This window comes from Taudactylus pleione, unplaced genomic scaffold, assembly GCF_031769625.1.
Source record: "Taudactylus pleione unplaced genomic scaffold, aTauple2 ptg000610l, whole genome shotgun sequence".
Classification (NCBI taxonomy): Eukaryota; Metazoa; Chordata; class Amphibia; order Anura; family Myobatrachidae; genus Taudactylus; species Taudactylus pleione.
This window is the reverse complement of record NW_028285012.1, coordinates 358,893-379,899: the sequence shown is the minus strand read 5'-3', so window position 1 is coordinate 379,899 and position 21,007 is coordinate 358,893. Positions and strand designations below refer to the sequence as shown.

Here is a 21,007-nt window from a genome sequence, read left to right as displayed (position 1 = left end):
TAGTGACATTGTATATGCACAATTTATCACCCCCAGATAGAGATGCTTTCATGCAGCCAGTCAACACAAAACCAGTATTGCAGCGGCTGTTGCTCACTCATATACTTTTGCACGCTTGTCGTATACTAGCACACTCGCAAGTGCCTACAGATGCTGACACACACTCGCGTTCTCTTGTGCAAGCAGTCACGCAGCACGCTTTCATTAGTAGAGGCATTGGCTGTAAATTCCCATTGCTAATGGATCGCCCATGGGCCATCCAGTTAGCCTCAAAATCCAGCACTTATTGGGGATTGTGTCCCGAAAAGTGCTTCTAAATTCTGTGAATTTATCACAGAATCGTTGTGTTTTCGGGCGAATAATCCTATTTGATCGGCCGATCAAATGGGATACCCTGACTTAAAAAAAAATAAAAGCGGCTAAAAATGGGGATTATTGGCAAACAAATTTCACTTTCTGACCCCGAATATATATATATATATATATATATATATATATATATATATATATATATATATATGGGCTAATTGGATACCAGCCTTAATATAATTTTTTTTTTATATAATATTTTTACAATTTCTTCTTCAGGGTCCATAGGGCTCCACAGGGGAGACAATGGGGTTTAGGTGGGACCTGGAGGACCAGACACCAAGGATGCTCTGGTCCTTCACCATATACCCCGTCCACAGCCTGAGGGCAAATCTGTTTCTTTGTTGTACGGCAGGAGCTGGATCACCATTTTTAACAGTGGGGCTGCTTTTCACAGCCTAAGCTTATTTTTATGATTTGTATTTATTTCTAGTATTTTTACTATTGAGCAGCAGGAGACAGTCCCTTGGATGTCTGCACTGCTGCTCCATCACCCCTCTGCGGTGCCGTGACACAAGCCCTTGGCTAGGTACTCCCTGCGGGGGTCTGAGGGGGACTAGCTAGCAGGCTCCTCGGACCCCAGACTGCAGCTCGGAATCCAGGGGACAGGTAAGGTGGATCCCGGCTTGCGGGGACCCGCGTCTTCATGCAGACTTGCCTCCGGTCTCAGGAGGCAGACCGGAGGCGCTGATGTAGACACTGGTGTGGTCACAACTCCATTACACCACGGGCATATATTATACTGGCACAGAGGCATATTCTACAGGCCAGGGGACCCAGTGGTTATCGTCAGCTAGGGGAAAAGGCACTCTCCCTGCAGCCCATCCTCCAGCTCAGGGCGCCATTCCACTGCGTTCTTGCTGTGCCCTGAGCTGCTCCTCCCTCACCCTCCGCCCCCTAAGAGACGCGCAGCAGCCATTTTCGGCAAGCAGATCTCCGGGAACGCTGGGTCCAGTCTCCCTGTATACCTCTCCCAAAGGCCAGGTTATACAGCGCTATATCCTACCAGCCACTGCGGTATGTGTAGTTGATTTAGTGCCCGTTGCAGATATATACAGTATTTTTCTGCGTTTGTATGTGACTTGTGCTAGTGCTGATCTCTACTTTCTTTACGTCAAGCTTATACTTTTCCCTTTATTCTACTATACCCCCACATATTATGGTATAGGGGGTTCATTGTACCTCACATCTCCCATAGATTTGGGAGCACTATCGCATACTATATAGCGCGATTGCTCACTACACTGTGCCATATTTCACACTGCACTGAGTCAGTTTCTATATTCCATTATCCCAGTGACTATGGGTGGCAGAGGAAAGAATAATAAGCAGGCTGATGCTGCTGCTCCTCCTCTGGTGTCTTGTAAGTCCTGCTCAGCGGGTTTAGCTCCAGAGGACCTCATTCAGGATAATCTCTGTACTAATTGCTATACCGTCATGGCCTCTCAGCCCCGGTGTCTCCTCAGGACCCACCTTGGGCTGCCTTTTCACAGGTACTGGGAAAAATTGCGGACCACCTAGCGGCTAGTCCTTTTCAAGGCATCAGGCATCAACTAATGCCTCCAAGCCTAGGACTAAACAGACCTGGGCTACTAGATGTCCCCCTGCCAAATCTGAGGGCAAGCCTACAGCCTGACGGGGCAGGCCTCTCCCTGGAGGCTCCCAGGGTGGGAGACCGACTTCCTCAATTCGCCCAGTTGTGGCATCAAACCACGTCAGATGCCTGGGTAAGAGAAGTGGTATCCCATGGATACGCACTCTCATTCCTGAGGTGACCTCCCCAGCAGTTCTTTTGCACCGGACCTCAATCGGGCCCAACCAAGCCCTGCTGCTTCAAAAAAGCCATTCAGTCCTTACTGAATTCAGGAGTAATAATTCAGGTCCCCTCCTCACAATGAGGCAAGGGCTATTATTCTACCCTTTTCCTCGTTCAGAAGCCCAATGGGTCTCATCGCCCGATCCTCAACCTCAAAACCCTGAACAAATTTATCAGGGTGCCCAGGTTTCGTATGGAAACCCTCCGCTATTATCCTAGCTATGGAGCCTGGGGATTTTATGGTGTCTCTGGACATTCAGGACGCTTACCTACATGTACCTATAGAGCCTTCTCATCAACAATATCTCCGGTTTGCTATATTGCAGCAACATCACCAATTTCAGGCTCTGCCGTTTGGCGTTTCTCCGTATAACACGGCTTTCTCACCTGCTTCTTGAGAAAGCCGTGTTATACGGAGAAACACATTGAATGTACAGGTGCTGTTCCTGCTGCACTGTGCTATACTTTCCCCTACTGTCCTTTGGATCCAAATCACGCTCAGGATTTACCAGCTTGGACTTTTAATCTCTCTGGATGACCCACCTAAACTTGGCCTGATTCATTTACTCTGCTGCCGCATGTCAGCCGGAACACTGTGACTGTCAGTTTACCAGCTACTGCATGATCACCCAGCCCGTGAGCGAGGCTCCCTTTCACAGTGTGACCATTGCTGGAGCTACCACCTGCCGCCAGAGCCATTGCAGCGGGTCTGCTGCTTGCTGACAAACACAATATTGGAGCGGGCCAAACAACTGGGTGTGAGTTTCCACTTTCCCAGCGAGTTCCTTTCAAGCGGGCGAGTCACCTGGAGCAGCTCCCGCCTGCCGTCGGTTTGTTTACTCCACACTTTTTTGTTATCGAAAGACAGTGATCAATTTGGGGATATTGGACACTTGTACCCTATATTTGTGAGTATATTATCTCAGCATTTAATTCAAACAAACGAGTCCAGAGACCTATTAGAGCAGTGAATCCCAACCTCGGTCCTCAAGGCACACTAACAGCCCTGGTTTTGGTGATATCCATGCTAAAGCACAGATGGTTTAATCAAAATAACTGAGGTACTAATTAAGTTGCCTGTGCTCAAGTATGGCTATCCTTAAAACCTATACTGTTAGTGTGCCTTGAGGACCGTGGTTGGGAACCCCTGTATTAGAGTGTACTAACACGAGCAATACTGTGCCTTTTTAAATGTGTTCAGCATCCATGGAACATTAAGAAAAGGCTGACCTTTTAGATTTGTGTTTCTTGACTGATACTAGTAAATCTGCTACTTTGTTTAGCAATGGTTATAACGATACTGTGTAAGGGAGCTCAAGATAAACAGTGCAACCTTTGCATCTGTGAAGGATCTGATTGCTCTTTATATCTATGTTTTTATTAGTATTTTGATATGTGTATTGTTTAATTTTAATCTCATCCATTACATGTACTCCTGGGAGCCATTTATATTGTGGATGAATTTATACATTTATATATTAAATACTTTTTATGGAGTATGTACTTGTATTTTTGAGCGCCACTAAGTACTACACATATTCTTTGGTTCAAGTTCTACGTATCCAGCCTCCCTTTGACCCTCCTGTGGCTCCATGGGATTTGTCAGTGGTGCTACAAGCACTTCAAGAACCTCCATTCGGACCCCTGGAATCGGTGGATGTTAAATGGCTCACTGCGAAGACTCTGTTTCTTCTGGCTATAGCACCTGCCTGTAGGGTATCGGATTTAGGGGCTCTTTCATGTTGCTCCCCCTTTTTGATATTTCATCAGGACAGGGCTGTTCTTCGAACATGTCCAGGCATCCCTCCTAAGATGGTTTCTCGTTTCCACCTAAATGAGGAAATTGTGGTTCTGGTCTTTTAATCACCAAACTTCTAGGCAGGTGAGGCCTCTTTGGATGTGGTCCGAACTTTAAAGATCTATGTGGACCGTACTACTCCCATCAGAAAATCTGACTTTTCTCTTTGTCCTATATGGTTTCCACAAGAAGGGATGGCCAGCTAACAAACCGACTCTGGCCAGATGGATTCGCATAACTATCTTACAGGCTTACACGCAGTCTGGCCTTCCTGTGCCAGCTGCAGCCTCTGCTCTTTCTACTCACTCTGTGGGTACCTCGTGGGCAGCCCAGCTGAACAGCTATGCAAGGCGGCCACGTGGTCTTCTGTCCACACCTTTCTTTGGATTTATGCCTTTGATACATTTGCCTCTCAGGAGAACCCTACACCCGAAGGAAGCATCCCATCAACTCAGGAGCGTTCCCGCCCCTGAACAACTGCTTTGGGACATCCCCATTGTCTCCCCTGGGAAGCCCTATGGACCCTGAAGAAGAATAGGAGAGTTATGGTAAAACTTACCCCTTTCTTCGAAGTCCATAGGGTCCACAGGGCACCTGCTCTGACGCACCTGGCTTCTATGGGTTTCTTCTCTTGGTCACTTGTTTCCTTCTCTGTGTGAGAGTGTGATTCTTCAGTGTACCAGTCTTCCTTTTCTCCTATCCTGCACCTGCCTTGGAATTGTTAACAAAACTGAGTTGCCCTCAGGCTGTGGGTGGGGTATAGGGGAAAGGACTGGAGCATGCTGAGATTGAAAAGCTCTGCTGTTGGTGTCTGGTCATCCAGGTCCCACCTACACCCCATTGTCTCCCCTGTGGACCCTATGGACTTCGAAGAAAGAGCATTAACAGTGGTTAGTTTTACCACAACTATCCTTTTTACATATTTGCACGTTTATACCCAAAAAAAGAAAACAAATATCGTGAAAGGGGAGCTAGCCTTTAAATGTCTCTGTAATAGCCTTGTAAAGCTTGACATATCAAATAGCAGGAAGAAAATTATAATTATTGGACCATTTGAAAATAAAATAATAACTTGCAAATGATATATTTTTGTATTTGATGCGAAGGGCATTTATGGAAATTTATTTGAACACATTTTTTTTTTTACGCAAAAAAATATTTTGGAACATTTGAATTGGTTTGGTTCAATTTTTTTTTTTTCAAACTGGAAACTTTTTACAATTTTTTTAAAATGTGTTTTTTTTTTACTTTGCATTGTGGATATGCGAAAAGCCAGATTCTGTCCTTGTTCAGGCAAAGATGGACTTCACAATTTCCATAGTAGACATGTGAGAAGTTCTTGCATGTTGTAATGTTTACTTTGCTGTTGAGTTTCCTATGGTCAATGCCATCCCTTTTCACAACAGGAGGCACACCCCTAGACGTTGGACTTGTACATATGAATATCTTCATTTTCACTCTAAGAGGGGAATTCAGTTAGCCGCAGTACTTTACCACCGCTAACTTATCCCACGGGGTAAATCAAATTGCCCCGAAGTCAGGACTTATCTGGGAAAAAGGCACTGCGAGCTTAGAGGGGGGTTGCAGTGAGACCCTCAGCCAGGGGCAAATACATGGGGGCCGCGATCAGTGTGGTCGCACTCCCCACCCCTGCATAGGAGAGGAGACTGCTGCTGCTCAGTGGCGTGTGCTGGGCTGCTGACAGGAAGCTGGCACTTATCGTGCAGTTTTTTTTCACCTGCCTGTGACATATGAAAAAAATTGTCCGATGACCAGCCCCGTTATAGCGGCCGGGCAACGAAAACACATAGGTCCATGTGTTAACGCGAATCTCGTGTTTTTGCCACCCGAAAAATATTTTTTCAGGTGGAGAATCGGGAACCAATTGAATTGGGCGTTTAAAAAGAAACGTGAAAAACACTAGCTTCTCTCATTCAAATAAAAATATTGGGTCTAATTGAATTCCCCTGTAAATTTTATTTAAATCTTTAATTAGGTTTATTAAATTATGAAAACTGCATATTGTATTGTGATTTGCATAATGTGTATTGCATCATGAAATGCAATACAATCACATTTGGGGAATTCACAGATAAAATACCTTATACCCACTTCATAATATTTTGGGGAAATCCAATTACCCACGAAGAGGGCACGTTGCTGTTGCAACTGTGTACAAACACCGGCAACTGCACCCAAACTCTCACCCCTCACTGCCCCTTCTCGTGCCGGACTCTCGCATTTGTACGCAGCCCTAAAATAAGTTACAAAATATTAAGTAATTTTAGGTTGCTTCAATCCTGAAAATATTCACATTGAAATATTAGTAATGATATAAATGCTTTTCTTACTGGAACTTCTAGCAAAGATTTCCCTGCCAAAAACATTTGGAGCGCTAATTCAATGTGGTCATTTTGGATAGCGTATTCAAAAGCTCTTTATTGGCTGCAGTGCATGGATATTCCACAAGAGGGCGGAAGACATGTATCAGCTTGTATACAACAGGTTTATCAGGAAAGTATTGATCATGTTAATGCTGTAGAGGTCTCAGAAACTCATGTTGCAAATATGATACAGTTGGCACTATAAGTATAAGTTGTTAGCCATGTACTAACCAGTGAATCAAAGTTATTTGAACATGGGAATTACCTATAATTGTACATTGTAAGTTGTATGGAATATGTGGAATATGTCAAGTAGACACAAAAACTTGTCTTTGTCAGTGGAACGCCCTGTGTGCTGTAGCATCTGTAGTATCTAAGTACAATGTATCAAATCATTTTTGTATCAGAAATTCTATTCAATCATTTGTTGATTACTTTATGTCCCGTACATACAGCCTGATCACAGACACTACCATGTCATGCAAACCACTATCCCAGAAAGCCGATTGAGCTAGGTATTTAAATGTTTCTGGTTGGTGTTATTAAAATATCACAACTGTGGCATAGATGGTGCTATACACACATACACAGCTCTATGTGTAATGACGTTCAGTGGAAGTGGTCCTGCTCTTCCCAGCATATGACACATTTAGTGAGTCCAGGCATAGTCCATTGAGTTGAGTAGTCCTCCTGAGCATCTAAATATGCAAAAAAATACACTTTTATTTTAAATGCTCTGAATAAGACTACATTCATTGTTTCAGAAACGTATCACGTGTAGGGGTGTTTCAGAAAACAGGACATCCCGGATATCACCAACTTCAGATTTAGTACAGTAGGACCTGAAACCCTACTGTATCGCACCTAAAAATGGCTGTCTGTGTTTGGGTCTACTTGTAGCAAAAAATGCATGTTTTTCCCAAAGAGTCATTTGTCATTGTGTTACAGAGTGCTTCAGCTCTGAGAAAGCAGCACGTAGCATTCACTTCCGTGGGTTAAACAATGCTGTAACATCATTTAGTAACTTAGTGGAAAAGTACTTAAAGTATGTTCCTGTAGACACCCATTTTATTTAGAGAATATGACACCAGTATTTTCCCACTCGTGAACCATTCTCAATTCGGCTCCATTGAAATTAGCCAGACTGCATATTAAACCTAATTATGTTATTATACAGCTCTTGTTTTTTTGTCATTATTTTTATTTGACAAATATCAAAATGACCACTGAACCTTGTTTGCATTGAGACTTCAACAATCCTCGTGGTCTATGTTTGGTCTGTGAATTTAACTTTGTCGCATTCATTCCAACTTTCAAATTAAAACACTGGTTCCTTCTCTACAGACAAAGCAGTAAGTTCCTTTGCATAGTAATAGCATCAAGATGGCTTAGCATGTTATCTATTTTCTCCCCAATAGTTTATTTCACACTTACTTCATCCCATAATGTCACTTCGTTATGATTCATCCTCAAGTCAAGTGCAGAATCTGCAGGTGTTTTACATATGATGAGCGTAGGAGCTTTTTAATATAAAAAAAATAAGTTACTAGACATGAAGAAAGCAGATAACCTCCTTATCCACAACCACATGGCCAAGTACAATGCCTGAAGTGAAGGTAGCATAAAGATAGCACCGATGGGTGTGTAACCCACAGGAGTCTTACTTCTTTGTTGTGGAAAATGGTATTGTGGCTTTCTTTGCACGCTCAAAATGCATTTACATACAGTTACCAATGACTCACTTCCCAAATAAATGTAGACTATAGGGCTTAGTCTATAGTTTATGTATAATTCTATATATCATTCCATTGTGCTTTCCTGTCTAGACTTGAGGTTCTTAACTAGAGTCGTGCATCAAAAAATGGGTTATACGGATTCATTTAAAAAAATAATATAGAAAGCTGTAAACTCTCAGAAATAATTTGGGTACCAGCAGAAGAAAGGTAAAGAACAAAGTCTATTGATTTGGTAAACAAACTTTTGTTCTAGGAGTTCAGTACATTTACTAGAGCAGCTGGAATTAGCCGGCAAGTTGTTCACTGTTGTATTGGCTAGACCAAGGATACACCCGCATCTTGCAATCTACACAAGCAGATATTCTGTCATTTGATAGAAGATTACAGGTTCCCATAGTAGTAAATTCTCTTATTTTTGCTCTGTGTAGCCTGTTCTTTACAGTTATTTTTAGGTGTGTTTTCTTATGTGATCCGCAGCCTTTAAGGGAAATGAGACTCTGAGCTGAAAGATGAGATTCTGTTTAGATCTTCCTATCCATCAGCAGAACTCACTGTAAACGAATGCAGTTGCTTGTGTTTGACTTCACAGGATGTAAATACTGCAATCTGTTTCCTGCTTCACATCTCTTTATATTCAGGACTGTCCTATCGCATTACCCAATGTGCTTTTAATCTTTTACTTTGGGTGTCTTCCTGTTACCAAACAGTTCTTTTAATTACTTAAAGCATTAATTGTTTTTCTACTTTAAATAAAAGGAAGAGGGCGACCTTTATTCCCAAAGCATTTTGGTGCAAAACTAAATGATTTCTTTCTAAACTACGATCAGAACTTCACATTTCAGTGCACGTTTTAGTTATGTTTTGCCAAAGGCCGTAATCTCTTATGGAGACTCCTTAGGTGATCAGTACGTCTAGGCAAACAGATAGATGGTTATGTTTGGTGGACCTAAACATTGTATAATTTCAATTTATTGCATGTGTACAGATCCTATGGGGCAGATTGAATTAGCCGTGGGATTTACCCCACTACTAATTGTCGTCCTAAATTCCCGCGACGTGGGGAGAAGCTATTCAATTGAATAGCCTTTTTCCCGCGCCGTGTATTCGGGACTCGTGCGCGGAAACGCACTGATTCCGTGTAAACTGCAGAATCAATGAGTTTTTTTAGGCCGATTTGGTCGTTTTTTACCTTGTTTACCTTGCACCTACATGAGGTAAAGGCCGACTGTGGGGACTCAGACTCCCGCGCAAGGAATCCTCGCTAATTGAATAGTTCCAACGCGGCAATTAGCCGCTGGGTAATACCCATGGCTAATTGAATCTGCCCCTATGTTGGCAAATGGAATTTTTTTTTTTATTACGATGTTAATACTGGTGTGTGATCATTTGAGTTTTGATTACTCTCTTCCAAATATATTGCTAAAAGCTTATGGTAAAATGTTATTTTTAGTTTCACAAACCTTATATTTCAAAGATAAATGTGAGGTATGTTGTAGAATGGAGAATTTTTTTTATTTTTTTAAACCTGTCTTAAAAATGGTTTAGAATCTAAAATATTGATACGCTTGGTAGATGCTGCAAATGGCAACAAGCCATTTAAAAGACAACAAAGCAAGTTGTAGCCTTTGAAGTGGAGAGAACCCAGGGCCTGATTCAGAGCCGCTCGTAAGCGGCCGCTCCGAGCGATGTTTGCACATCTGCGCATGCATATGGGTCGTAATGCGCATGCGCCAACCAGTCAGTGCGATCGGAAATCGAGCGCTCGCCAAATAGCGAGTGCCTGCTAATTTGAGTGACAGGATGAGGCGTTTGTGGGTGGTAACAGGGGAAGGTGCTTGAAAACGGTGGAGTGGAGATCCGAACACAGGCATGCCAAACGGTCAAATCGGGCGTTTTAAGGGTGTGCATAATTAACAAAGCAGCGTCATCGGCCACGTCACTTGGTTGTCTCTTAGCCTGAACTGTTCGCATGATTGCGGTTGGATAAACCTACCACAAGCACTGCGAGCAGTGCAGACGCCTTTCGATGTACTCGATTAATCAAATAAATAGCAGAGATGACGTAGGATGTGAGCGGCCAGGGGGCGTCTTTACAAAATAGCGAGCGCATGTTTCGTTCGCTCGCTCAGACATAGAGGCGTCAACAGACCGCAAAGAGCGAGCGCTCAATTTAAATAGCCGGCCCCTTTTTCTGAAGGAGCGAGCGCAAATAGCGTCCGGCTCTGAATCAGGCCCCCAGCCCTTAGCATATAGCTTAGCAATACATTAGTCAAAAAATAGTGAATCTTAAGCAATATATGGGTTCTTAACCGGTGATATTAGTGACGTGGATACGTAGACCATGAAACAAAGAAAAGAAAAATATAGTGTGATACTAAAAATGATTTGTGCTCTCATGCTGAGTGCAAATAGTGAATAGACCATCTCATAAAATCCAGGTGCACCAAAAAACAACCCAGGATAAAATATGGTACGCACCAAATTTTTTCAGTTGACAATACGTTGATTACCTTTATAGGTAGATTTCCATATGGTGCAGAAGCTCATATATGTAAAAGATAAAATGAACAGCCGCCAATGGTGTAGTATAAAAAAAAAATAAACACGCAAAAGAAAATGTAGAGACTTGTACAATATATAAACAGAGAGTTTGCTTTTATCTGCCACGTGAAATGAGCTACCAACAGGAAACGTTTGTGATACTTTAGGACAAATGCTTGCTCTAACATCTGCTACTGCTGTATATTTTAATTACCATATTTTTAGCTAAAAAATAACCTAACTACATAAAGGATAATGTAATCCCTCTCTCTAAATTTATATATATAAGTAGACTTCCCAGCACTCTGTCGCCTTATAAAGGAACAAGATTATTGGTGTATGTTATACAGGTTACCAGGGTGGCTTCTTTTAGCTGCATTAGTATGCAGTGGGTGTGCATTATTCTTTATAATTCACACGTTTTATAAAAATACACAAACACTCACCCCCTCGCTCACTGACTTGTACCTCCAGCTACTGATAAGCCATGTGACCATGTTCTAGTGTTGCCAAATAATCAACTGTAGTGGTATTTTAGCCCATGAGTGTAGCTTCGTGAATGTTAATACAAAGTATTTTACTTTTATTCAAATCTTTTGTGAATTTTATGTCCAATTATCTGAGTAGAGTAACAATGTAAAGAGTAGTCTACACTGTGGAGCGTACTGCTCAAAACTTAATGGAATACAAACCGTAACTGCATTTAGTAATGTTTGATGGATCATGGTAATAACCAATTGTATATTCACAATCTAATGGTAGAATTGGTATATTGTGATTTTTCAGAGGGCAGTCAATGGTTGGTGGCCAAAGGAACCGAAACAAGCAACGGCATCAAATAGGCATCAATGTGTCTTCTCTAATAGATCGGGGTAATCCACAAACTCCAAACTTTTTTTTTTTTTTGACCCAACCCTACCTGATTTATTACAGGTTTCAGATTATTCTGTCAAATATTATTGTAGTAGGCAGTGTGGGTACTGTATTTTTGTAATTGGCATTGCTCAGAGCATAAGTCCCACACCCTCTGCACATGTTCTCAGGGTCCAGGAAAATGTGCTTGATACGTTGCCTCAATATTGTTCGACACCCACCACAACTGGGTGCTGTAAATGGTCTTCCTATACTATGGTAGGTCTTAACTGCTACAACAAATCAATCACTGTCTTAACCCTACTGCTGTAGCCTGTAGTCATTCATTGTTATTTATTATCAGTTATAATGAAATGGTACGTCATCCCCCTATCTGATACTTTAAGACAGATTGCCGACTAGTATTTTTGTATCCAGTGCGTAACTATCATCAGTGCCAACTGTAACTTTCTTTTGACTATGGGCTTTTAATTACGCTTTTACTCTTGATCGGAAGATATTTGGAGGTTGCCTGTGCTTGCCCAATTTATTTAGTTGTGTGTTAACGTAAGTGAATGTGTGGACTTGAGTGAGTGGAACAGTCAGTGTGTAGACGTAAGTGAATAGAGCAGGCAGCATTTAGATGTAAGTGAATAGAGTAGGCAGCGTGTAGACATTTGTGAACATAGCAGGCAGCGTGTAGACGTAAGTGAACCTAGCGGCAAGCGTGTAGACGTGAGTGGAGCAGGCAGCATATAGAAGTAAGTGAATGGAGCTGGCAAAGTGTTATGTAAGTGAGCGACGAAGGCAGCGTGTAGAAGTAAGTGAATGGAGCTGGCAAGCGTGTAGGCATAAGCGAGTGGAGCAGCGTATAGACGTAAGTGAGTGCAGTAGGCAGCGTATAGACATAAGCGAGTGCAGCAGGCAGCATGCAGGCGTAAGTGAGTGGCGCAGGCAGCGTGTTGGCGTAAGTGAGTGGCACAGGCAGCGTGTAAGCGTAAGTGAGTGGAGCAGGCAGCGTGTAGGTGTGAGTGGCGCAGGCACCTTGTAGGTGTAAGTGAGTGGCGCAGGCACCTTGTAGGTGTAAGTGAGTGGCGCAGGCACCTTGTAGGTGTAAGTGAGTGGCGCAGGCACCTTGTAGGTGTAAGTGAGTGGAGCAGGCACCTTGTAGGTGTAAGTGAGTGGAGCAGGCACCTTGTAGGTGTAAGTGAGTGGAGCAGGCAGCGTGTAGGTATATGTGAGTGGAGCAGGCAGCGTGTAAGCGTAACTGAGTGGAGCAGGCAGCGTGTAAGTGAGTGGAGCAGGCAGCGAGTAGGTGTGAGTGGAGCAGGCAGTGTGTAGGTGTGAGTGAAGCAGGCAGCGTGTAAGCATAAGTAAGTGGAGCAGGCAGCGTGTAAGTGAGTGGAGCAGGCAGCGTGTAAGCATAAGTAAGTGGAGCAGGCAGCGTGTAAGCATAAGAGTGGAGCAGGCAGCGTGTAGGTGTAAGTGAGTGGAGCAGGCAGCGTGTAAGTGAGTGGAGCAGGCAGCGTGTAAGTGAGTGGAGCAGGCAGCGTGTAAGTGAGTGGAGCAGGCAGCGTGTAAGTGAGTGGAGCAGGCAGCGTGTAAGTGAGTGGAGCAGGCAGCGTGTAGGTGTAAGTGAGAGGAGCAGGCAGCGTGTAGGCGTGAGTGGAGCAGATAGCGTGTAGGCGTGAGTGGAGCAGGCAGCGTGTAAGTGAGTGGAGCAGGCAGCGTGTAGGCATAAGTGAGTGGAGCAGATAGCGTGTAGGCGTAAGTAAGTGGAGCAGGCAGCGTGTAACTGAGTGGAGCAGGCAGTGTAGACAGAGTGAATGGAGCAGTAGGTGTTTGGAAAACAGCAAAGCTTCCCAATGCGAGTTACTTTGCTAGTGCATGTTGGGGACATTTGAAAAAAGGGTTTCTGTATTCAGACTCCTTTTATGCATTGTTAATCTCTGTGGGTATGAGGCCTAAATGGATTTTCAAAATTGCATTAATATATTTCCTAGAACATTCTATACTGTAACTTTTACCTAACCTGTCACTTTGTTTTCTGGGATTATTTTGTGGTGTTTATACGCACAGCCATAGCTGTTAATGTTAGTTGTTCTCTGGATCTAAATCTTTCCAATGCAAAGAGCAGATCTGTGTCACATCCATGGGCAACCTAGATAAGCAGCACTGTTTGATGTGAGTAAATACATGGCTAAAATCCACAGGTTGACACTTCTACTAGTAAAATCACAGGAGGGCATACGCAGACCAATAAATGTTATCTAAATGGGGTGCAACCCCTTTCCTTAATGCAGCCCTTAACTTGTTATTTAAACTAAATTTCTGTAGAAGGTATACAAAACTTGTGTGGTCCTGGGGAAAGGGGGCATAATCCACCTGCAACCAGCCTAAAGGTTGGTACTGCTTCTTGGAGTGTTTAACCAGTACATATGATATGGCAATACTATTCAAAGCAAATCAGACCCGTTACACCTGCCAGTCCACCCCAGTATGATGGATACTTCTATTTTTTAAACGTTAGAAATAACCTATTATTTACCTTCCATTCTGTACTCTCCTACCCTTTACCTTTTATGGTTAGTTGTAATATAATGAAGATTAAAAACAGAGGTATTTTGTCAGAACATTTTATTTTGTTAGGATATTTGTTTTTAAGTTTCCAGAAACAATTGTGTTTTTTAGGGACTTTATTTCATATGGTTTTAAAAAAAATTGTTAGTAGACCTCGCACATCCTAATAGACACACGTACACTCACTTTTTGTTAAACAGACTTTACTTGTAAATTGTCATTTCAGATGAAGTGAATTTTGTATAATGACAGGTTATTAGGGGGCCTTTAGGCTGGGTACCCACGTAAAGAATTTCTGTCCAACCATCCAACTAGTTGATTGGTTGGAATGAAAATCTGGTAACGTATGGGAGTAACTGATGATCAGCAATTTGCTCCTAAATGCCAGAAAACAGATGAAAATGGTCGGTCAGACAAGTTTGTTAAATGTTTGATCTAAACAGTTTGTACAAACAACAGTTTTTGTCCATTTTCCGGCGTTTGGGAGCAAATTGCTGATTGTCATTTGCTTTAGTCTCTTACCAGATTTTCATTCCAACCAATCAACTAGTTGGATGGTTGGACAGAAAATCTTTACGTGTGTTTGCACCTTAAGTCTTGCAGCAGCTGCTATAAAGCTATATTCTTGTTACACTCTGCATCTGTCACTGTGAAATCTTATATACTGGGGAATCAACGATGAGCTGCTCACTTTGCTCATATTATAGTTGAGTGAACTTGTCCGTCATTCCTTTTGCATCTTTTCACCTTATGTAAGAACATAATGTGTGTCATTGCCCCTTCTCCCGTAATGTCTGAGAATTTTGAGAGAATTCTCCCGAGACAGTAGACCACCCATTGGGATGACGCCCATTTCGCCAGTGAAGTGGGCAGGACCAAGATGGCGTAATTTGCTGCACTCAGCATAATACTGTAAATCGCTACATCAGTGCGGGGTTGAGCTGCGATGACGCAATTCACTACATCGTGCCTCCCCTGTGGTTCCTATTTGGAATTCACCGTACCTCTCTAAGTTCCTTTATAAACAGAAGGAAAGTATGAACAGTAATGACCTCGCTGTTTTCCCTCTACCAATATCTTCCCTGTTTCCCTTCACTGTGAAACCTAAACATTAACTAAAACTATTTATTGCAGGAAAACTGTAAAAATAGCCGATAAAAGAATAATTTTAAACTCAGCTGACAGTTTGTATAAATATCCCTTAAACTGCATAAAGCACTTGTCCTACTGCAGAGCTAAAATGACTTATGGGCATTAAGCTAGTTTTCTAGCTGCAGTACTAATTCTCTCTTTGTTGCTGCTGCACCACAGAGTCTTCTGATGGGTTCCTTGTCGTTTTATCTACATTGCAGTTCCTCATATAGTGACGCCTTTGTCAGTTTACCACGGACATAACAATTAGGTCTGTTTAAAATTTTACTTTGAACATAATGGTTTCCCCATCTAAAAGAAATATGAATGATAGTGAATTAAACAATGTGAAATTAATCCAAGAACCTCATTAGCGAAGTACATTGGATGCTCAGATGATCTTTTCAGCGCACTTAATGGGCACAAAGGGACAGCAGAACTGATATTACTTTTGCAACATGTGATACTATTATGTGATTTTTGAAGGGTTTTCTTTTTTTTGTTCCTTCATGGGCAAAGTGTGCCTAGGAATGTGGCAAAGTGTAACTGGAAGGTGCAGGGTAAACCAATCTCTGCCTTCTCACAGTAGATATAATATTCACTCGTTTCTCCGAAATGAAATAGCTGAAAGTTCTTTCACAAAGCACGGAGCACGTCCGCAACCTATTTTCTTCTTTCTCTATTTTTAGTATATAGCAATGCTAAATAAGTTTTAGTATTGGTCTAGCTGCATGGCGGAGCCCCTAGTCTGTGCTTGGCAAGGAATGCCTTGGCTCTCCACAACTCTTCCCATTGCCTGATACAAACTCTGAAATCCAGTGCACTAGATATTTATGCTTGTCTGCATAAATGAGGCCCAGTTTTTTTTTTCTTTATCTTTTTTTTGTTTTTGGTGATAATATTTTCAAGTTTTTCTTGTGTCCTACTAATTGGGAAAGTTATTCTGTTCCAACACTGCAGACTTTCTTCCTTTTTTAAATAACCTGCTACTTTTAATCCTAAATGCTGGCTCCTCTGTAATCAAGGAGAGTTGAGGGACACTTCTGCACTGATAGCCGTATTAAGGCTTATGCTAAAACATTTCTATTATTCCCCTAGGAAAGAGCTTGGTTCCTTAATTGCATGGATCACTTTAACCATGAGCTCATCTCATTTTGTGGTAGGACAGGTTACCATGCCAATTGTATTTTTTGTTCCTCCTTTTTTTTTTATGGATTGTGTTTACTTAATCTTTGTTTCCACATTGAATTCTGAGACTTCGTTCTCCGTGTGTTTTTTAACAGTCGAATAATCAAAGTTTAATTTAATTTGTTTTTATTTTAGCATTCAGGTATTAGTGCATTGACAACTTTAAAATAATTTCCATGGCTCGTTCGCTCCTGCGCAGATGGATCTTAGAACCTATGCATCACATGTGGTTCAAATACCCATTATACTATAATTAAGTTTTTGTAATATTATTTTAAATACATGTTTTCTGTAAATTAGGTTTTATTAACGATGAGAGCATAATAATTTATTTATTGCCAGAAAATTCTGTTACGCTTTACAATTGAGTATAAGACTATAATAGAACAGTAATTAATCAAGACTGAGTAATATCAGACAGACAAAGAGGTAAGAGGGCCCTGCTCATAAGCTTACAATCTAGAGGTAATAATGGTGATTATTGCATGTAATATCTTGAAATTGTAATATGCATTTCATCAATTTTAAACAATAGGGTCATATTCAGGAAAAAAAAAATCAAAGTTAAGCTGGGTATATCTCAAGGACTGTCCTTTGATGTTAGGGACAGCTAGAAAGTATTGGACTATCAAGATATTGAAACAGTGTTGACCCCATGAAAACTGTCATTTAAAGGCACACACTCTGTTTGTGTTAACTCGGAATCATGGCCGGCGGTTCTAATCCTGACAGTGTAAGCCCGGCAGTGATGAAGATCCCAATCGTTAATTTGGGTAAATATTGCTAACCTTACTTCCTACCCTAACCCTCCTTTAGGGGTGCCTAACCTCCCCCCCAAGTGCCTAAACCTAACTCCCCCTTTCCCGCAGTCTAAACCTAAGTCTCCTGGGTGGGGTACCTAACCCTAACCTCCCCCCGGGTGTGCCTAACCCCCCCTTCCCCTAGCCTAAAGCTAACCCTCCCGGGGGGGTGCCTAACCCGAAGTCCCCCCGGGAGCCCTAAGACCTAACCCTCCTCCCCCAGTGAATTCCAAGGCAATAAGCTCCTGTACTGCCACTTATTGGTGGTACATTACAATTTTATGTGTATTTGTCAGTATTTATCATTGTATTTACAAATTTCCTGTGTCTTGTGCCATTTATTATATGATGAGAATGGGCATTTATTTCCTCATGATTACTTATTTTTTAAAATATCTCGGCTAATTTTGTGGTGATTCAAACCCTTTTCCTGAATCATGACGTGCTGGAATATCAATTTCTGCTAATAGAGGCATACGCAGGGGTCTATATATGTCTATACTAATAGAACGTTGTGTCTGTCTGTTCCAAGTTGGCGTAGTGGAAACTCCTATAAATAACATGCACTTTGTTTCATCTCGATCCTTCAAGTTAAAGCTGAGCAAATGACAAACAAAATTTATTGACCTCATCAGTGGAGGGAGAGGTGCTTTGGGCGGTCTGGATGCCGATACTTACATTACCATTGCCATGTAAGTAACGGGGTGGGGTTAGGGTTAGGCACTAAGGGGGGAGGGTTAGGTTTATGGTGTGGGGAGGTTAGGTTCAGGCACTGGGGGGGTTAGGGTTAGGCACCAAAGAGGGAGGGTTAGGGTAGGGAGAGGGGGAGGGTTAGCATACCGACTAACAAGCATCGGTATGTTAACCCTGTTGGGATCCCGGCGTCGAACCGATTCCCTTTGGGCCTGTGTTCACTTGAATAGGATAGGCTACATAGCAGTCTGTATAGCGCTCCTGGTCGCGTGGGCCCAAGTATTACAACTAGAACCTCAAATAAAAAAGTGTATATAATTTTTTTTCGGGGGAAAAAAAAGGTGCAGACACTGGGGTTGAAGCTATAAAAAAACTACTATAGATAAACTGAGTTCCTGTTGAAAAATAGCACTGTATACGGGAAGCCGATGGATGGAATCCTGACAGTCGGCTTCCTGACTGTATAATCCCGGCACTTAGAGGGGGGATTAGGGTTAGGCACTTGGGGGGGAGTTTAAGGTTAGGCACCCCTAAGGGAGGGTTAGGGGGTAGAATAGGTTAGTCAATACTTACCTTTTGACGATCTTATACTTTTTCCATATTTGATGTATATACCCCCTGATGAAGTCCTAATGGATGAAACGTGTTTTGGATGTGAATTCATTAATCAGAAGGGATAATACCTGCCTATTTGAAATCTTACCCCAAAAGGGGAGACTGCAGGATATCTATTGTCATCTTCCCTTGCTGAGTCAATGGAAAACTAATTGTGTGTATTCCAATGAGCACACAATAAAGAGGTCCTCTTCGGGGGACCCCAGGCCCAGGCTGATAGCCCGGGGCTATCCCAAGCACCCCTGGGCGGTGGGTACTGGGTTGATTATGTTTTGTGGTGCATATGAAAAATATAAATATTATCTTTTGCATTAGTACTACAGGTCCCAGCAGGCATCCCCACATACTGGTACTTGGAGAACCACAAGTACCAGCAGGTTGGGCATTAAGGGCCTGATGGCACCTATAGTACCCCTGCAAAAGAAATATTAAAAGAAAACAAATACATCGTTTTTAAAAAATTTTATTTAGCTGCACCTTCACCTGGGGGAGTGGCAGCCTTTAAGCTCTTTTACATGGCTTCCGCTTCCCCAGGACTTCTACGGCGTCTTCACCTGGAGTGCTGCTGCCATTAAGCTCTATTGTGCAGCCACCGCCCATCCAGGGCTTCCGCGGCGTCTTCATGCTTCAGATGGTCCCTCCAGCTCCCTGGCCGATGACTGAATGGACGTGGCCTCGCACTGGCTGTATATAAGCCAGCCGAGGGGGCGGAGCGATAACGTCGCAAGCCGTAATTGGCTCACGGCGGCCATCTTTGAATTAAAAAATGGTGCTGAGGCCTAAGTTTTCGATCCATCTTAAACTTATCAATCGACCACCTAAAATCATCGAAACGGGTGGTAGGGATAAAACTCAAACCTCTAGATAAGAGGCTTATTTCTGCATCAGTAAGTTCATGTGTTGATAAATTGATTACCGACCCTTCGGCGTTTTTGTTTGTTTGTTTGTTTGTTTGTTTTTTTCCCTTTAAACTTGCCCCGCCTTGGGTGGGGCCTTCTGCGTTTAAAGGGAGATCCAATTGAGATCTAGTGTTAACACTTGGTAATGGGGGTTTAGAGCTGGTCTGTGTGTCGGAAGAATCCCTTTCAGATGAAGTGTAACTATCCAACTGTGTATGGCATACTCTATATCTAGGATTCCTAAACCTTTGAACCTGATAATCGTTACCGGTCAACCATCGGTATACCCAATGTTCCTGTTAATCTTGATTAACTTTCTCTAGTTTTGTTCTTTTAAAAACTATGATGTCCTTCCGATATATATCAACCTGAAATTTCAATTTCTCAATCCACTGGTCACTAGTATCGTTTTGTAATGTGACCAAAGCTGCTGGTTTAAACTTAGAGATATCTGCTCTAATCCTCTTAAGATCTACCCCTACCTCCTCAATCACCAAAAGACGCAAATCAAGAGAGCATTTGTTCAAAACTCAGCACCACCTACTGCAGAAAGTGGGATTATTCCTCCCTATTGTGAGGACATTTCTTATATGTTTATGTTAGTCTTCATTCTAGCACTTGTCACAACCCGTGCAGTTCCTCTTTCCTGCCTAGGGTGTCGCTCTCTGCTCTGGTGCTTCTAGCACCAGAGCAGAGAGCGACACCCTAGACAGGAAAGAGGAACTGCACGGGTTGTGACAGGTGGTGCAGGGTGCTAGAATGAACACTACATATATACACACACATTTATAGCTGTGAATGTCTATTGGCTGGACACTGTAGCGCATTCTCACTGACCCACTTATTTTTTAATAGTGGGTCCTTGGCAGCCATTATGGGGTAAATTATAGCGTATAAGTGCGATCACTGCTTACACATACATTCAGGACATTCCATGCAAGGGATTTCAACACCAAACCTCCTATACCATATCTGGTTAAAGATCACTGAATGACTGTGCTGGCTGTTGTTTATTTTGTTGTATACAGCCATGTAGCTTTCCAGCCAACTTGTCACTGTGCATTCCAGTACCTCTACTAAGATATCAATTTTTAGCACTGTCCTTGTTATTCAGAAAGCAAATAGCTGTTCTGTTTGTTTTGTTTCAGCTACGTAATAAAGAGAAATAGTGCTTATACAGCTTGTAATAAACTTTTATCTGTGTTTTTACATTCTGCAGTGATTTTCAATGTCTAACTTAATTATTCTCATTCCTATAAGAACTTTAAACAAGGGGCCTTTTGCATATCACTCATCTAACTTTAATTTCAACATAGTTGCGACTCCCCCCCCCCCCCCCCCAACCTACTCCTCATTTTCGCCATTTCCCAAAGATTTTTGTCAAGCTCATATTACCAATTGTCCCCTTGATCTCCTAGCATCATCTTTACTGTATACAATCTCTCCTCTGTATTCCATCAATCATTATCTGATTATGTCAAATTCCTGTGTGTTCTCTGTTGAACATTCACATTTATTTTTAAATAGAATTTAATGTTCTGTATTGGTTACGTAACTTACAAATTTCTAGTTTGAAATCTGCTTGTTCTGATGAAAACCAGGAGA

At 42.2% G+C, this 21,007-nt stretch overlaps 1 protein-coding gene across 2 annotated transcripts in view; it reads left to right on the top strand.

Annotated features, from left to right (window-relative positions):
- DNAJC1 (DnaJ heat shock protein family (Hsp40) member C1) overlaps window positions 1-21,007 on the top strand; it is a 157,570-nt gene that overhangs the window by 95,357 nt on the left and 41,206 nt on the right. The gene's annotated exons all lie outside the window — the stretch shown is intronic.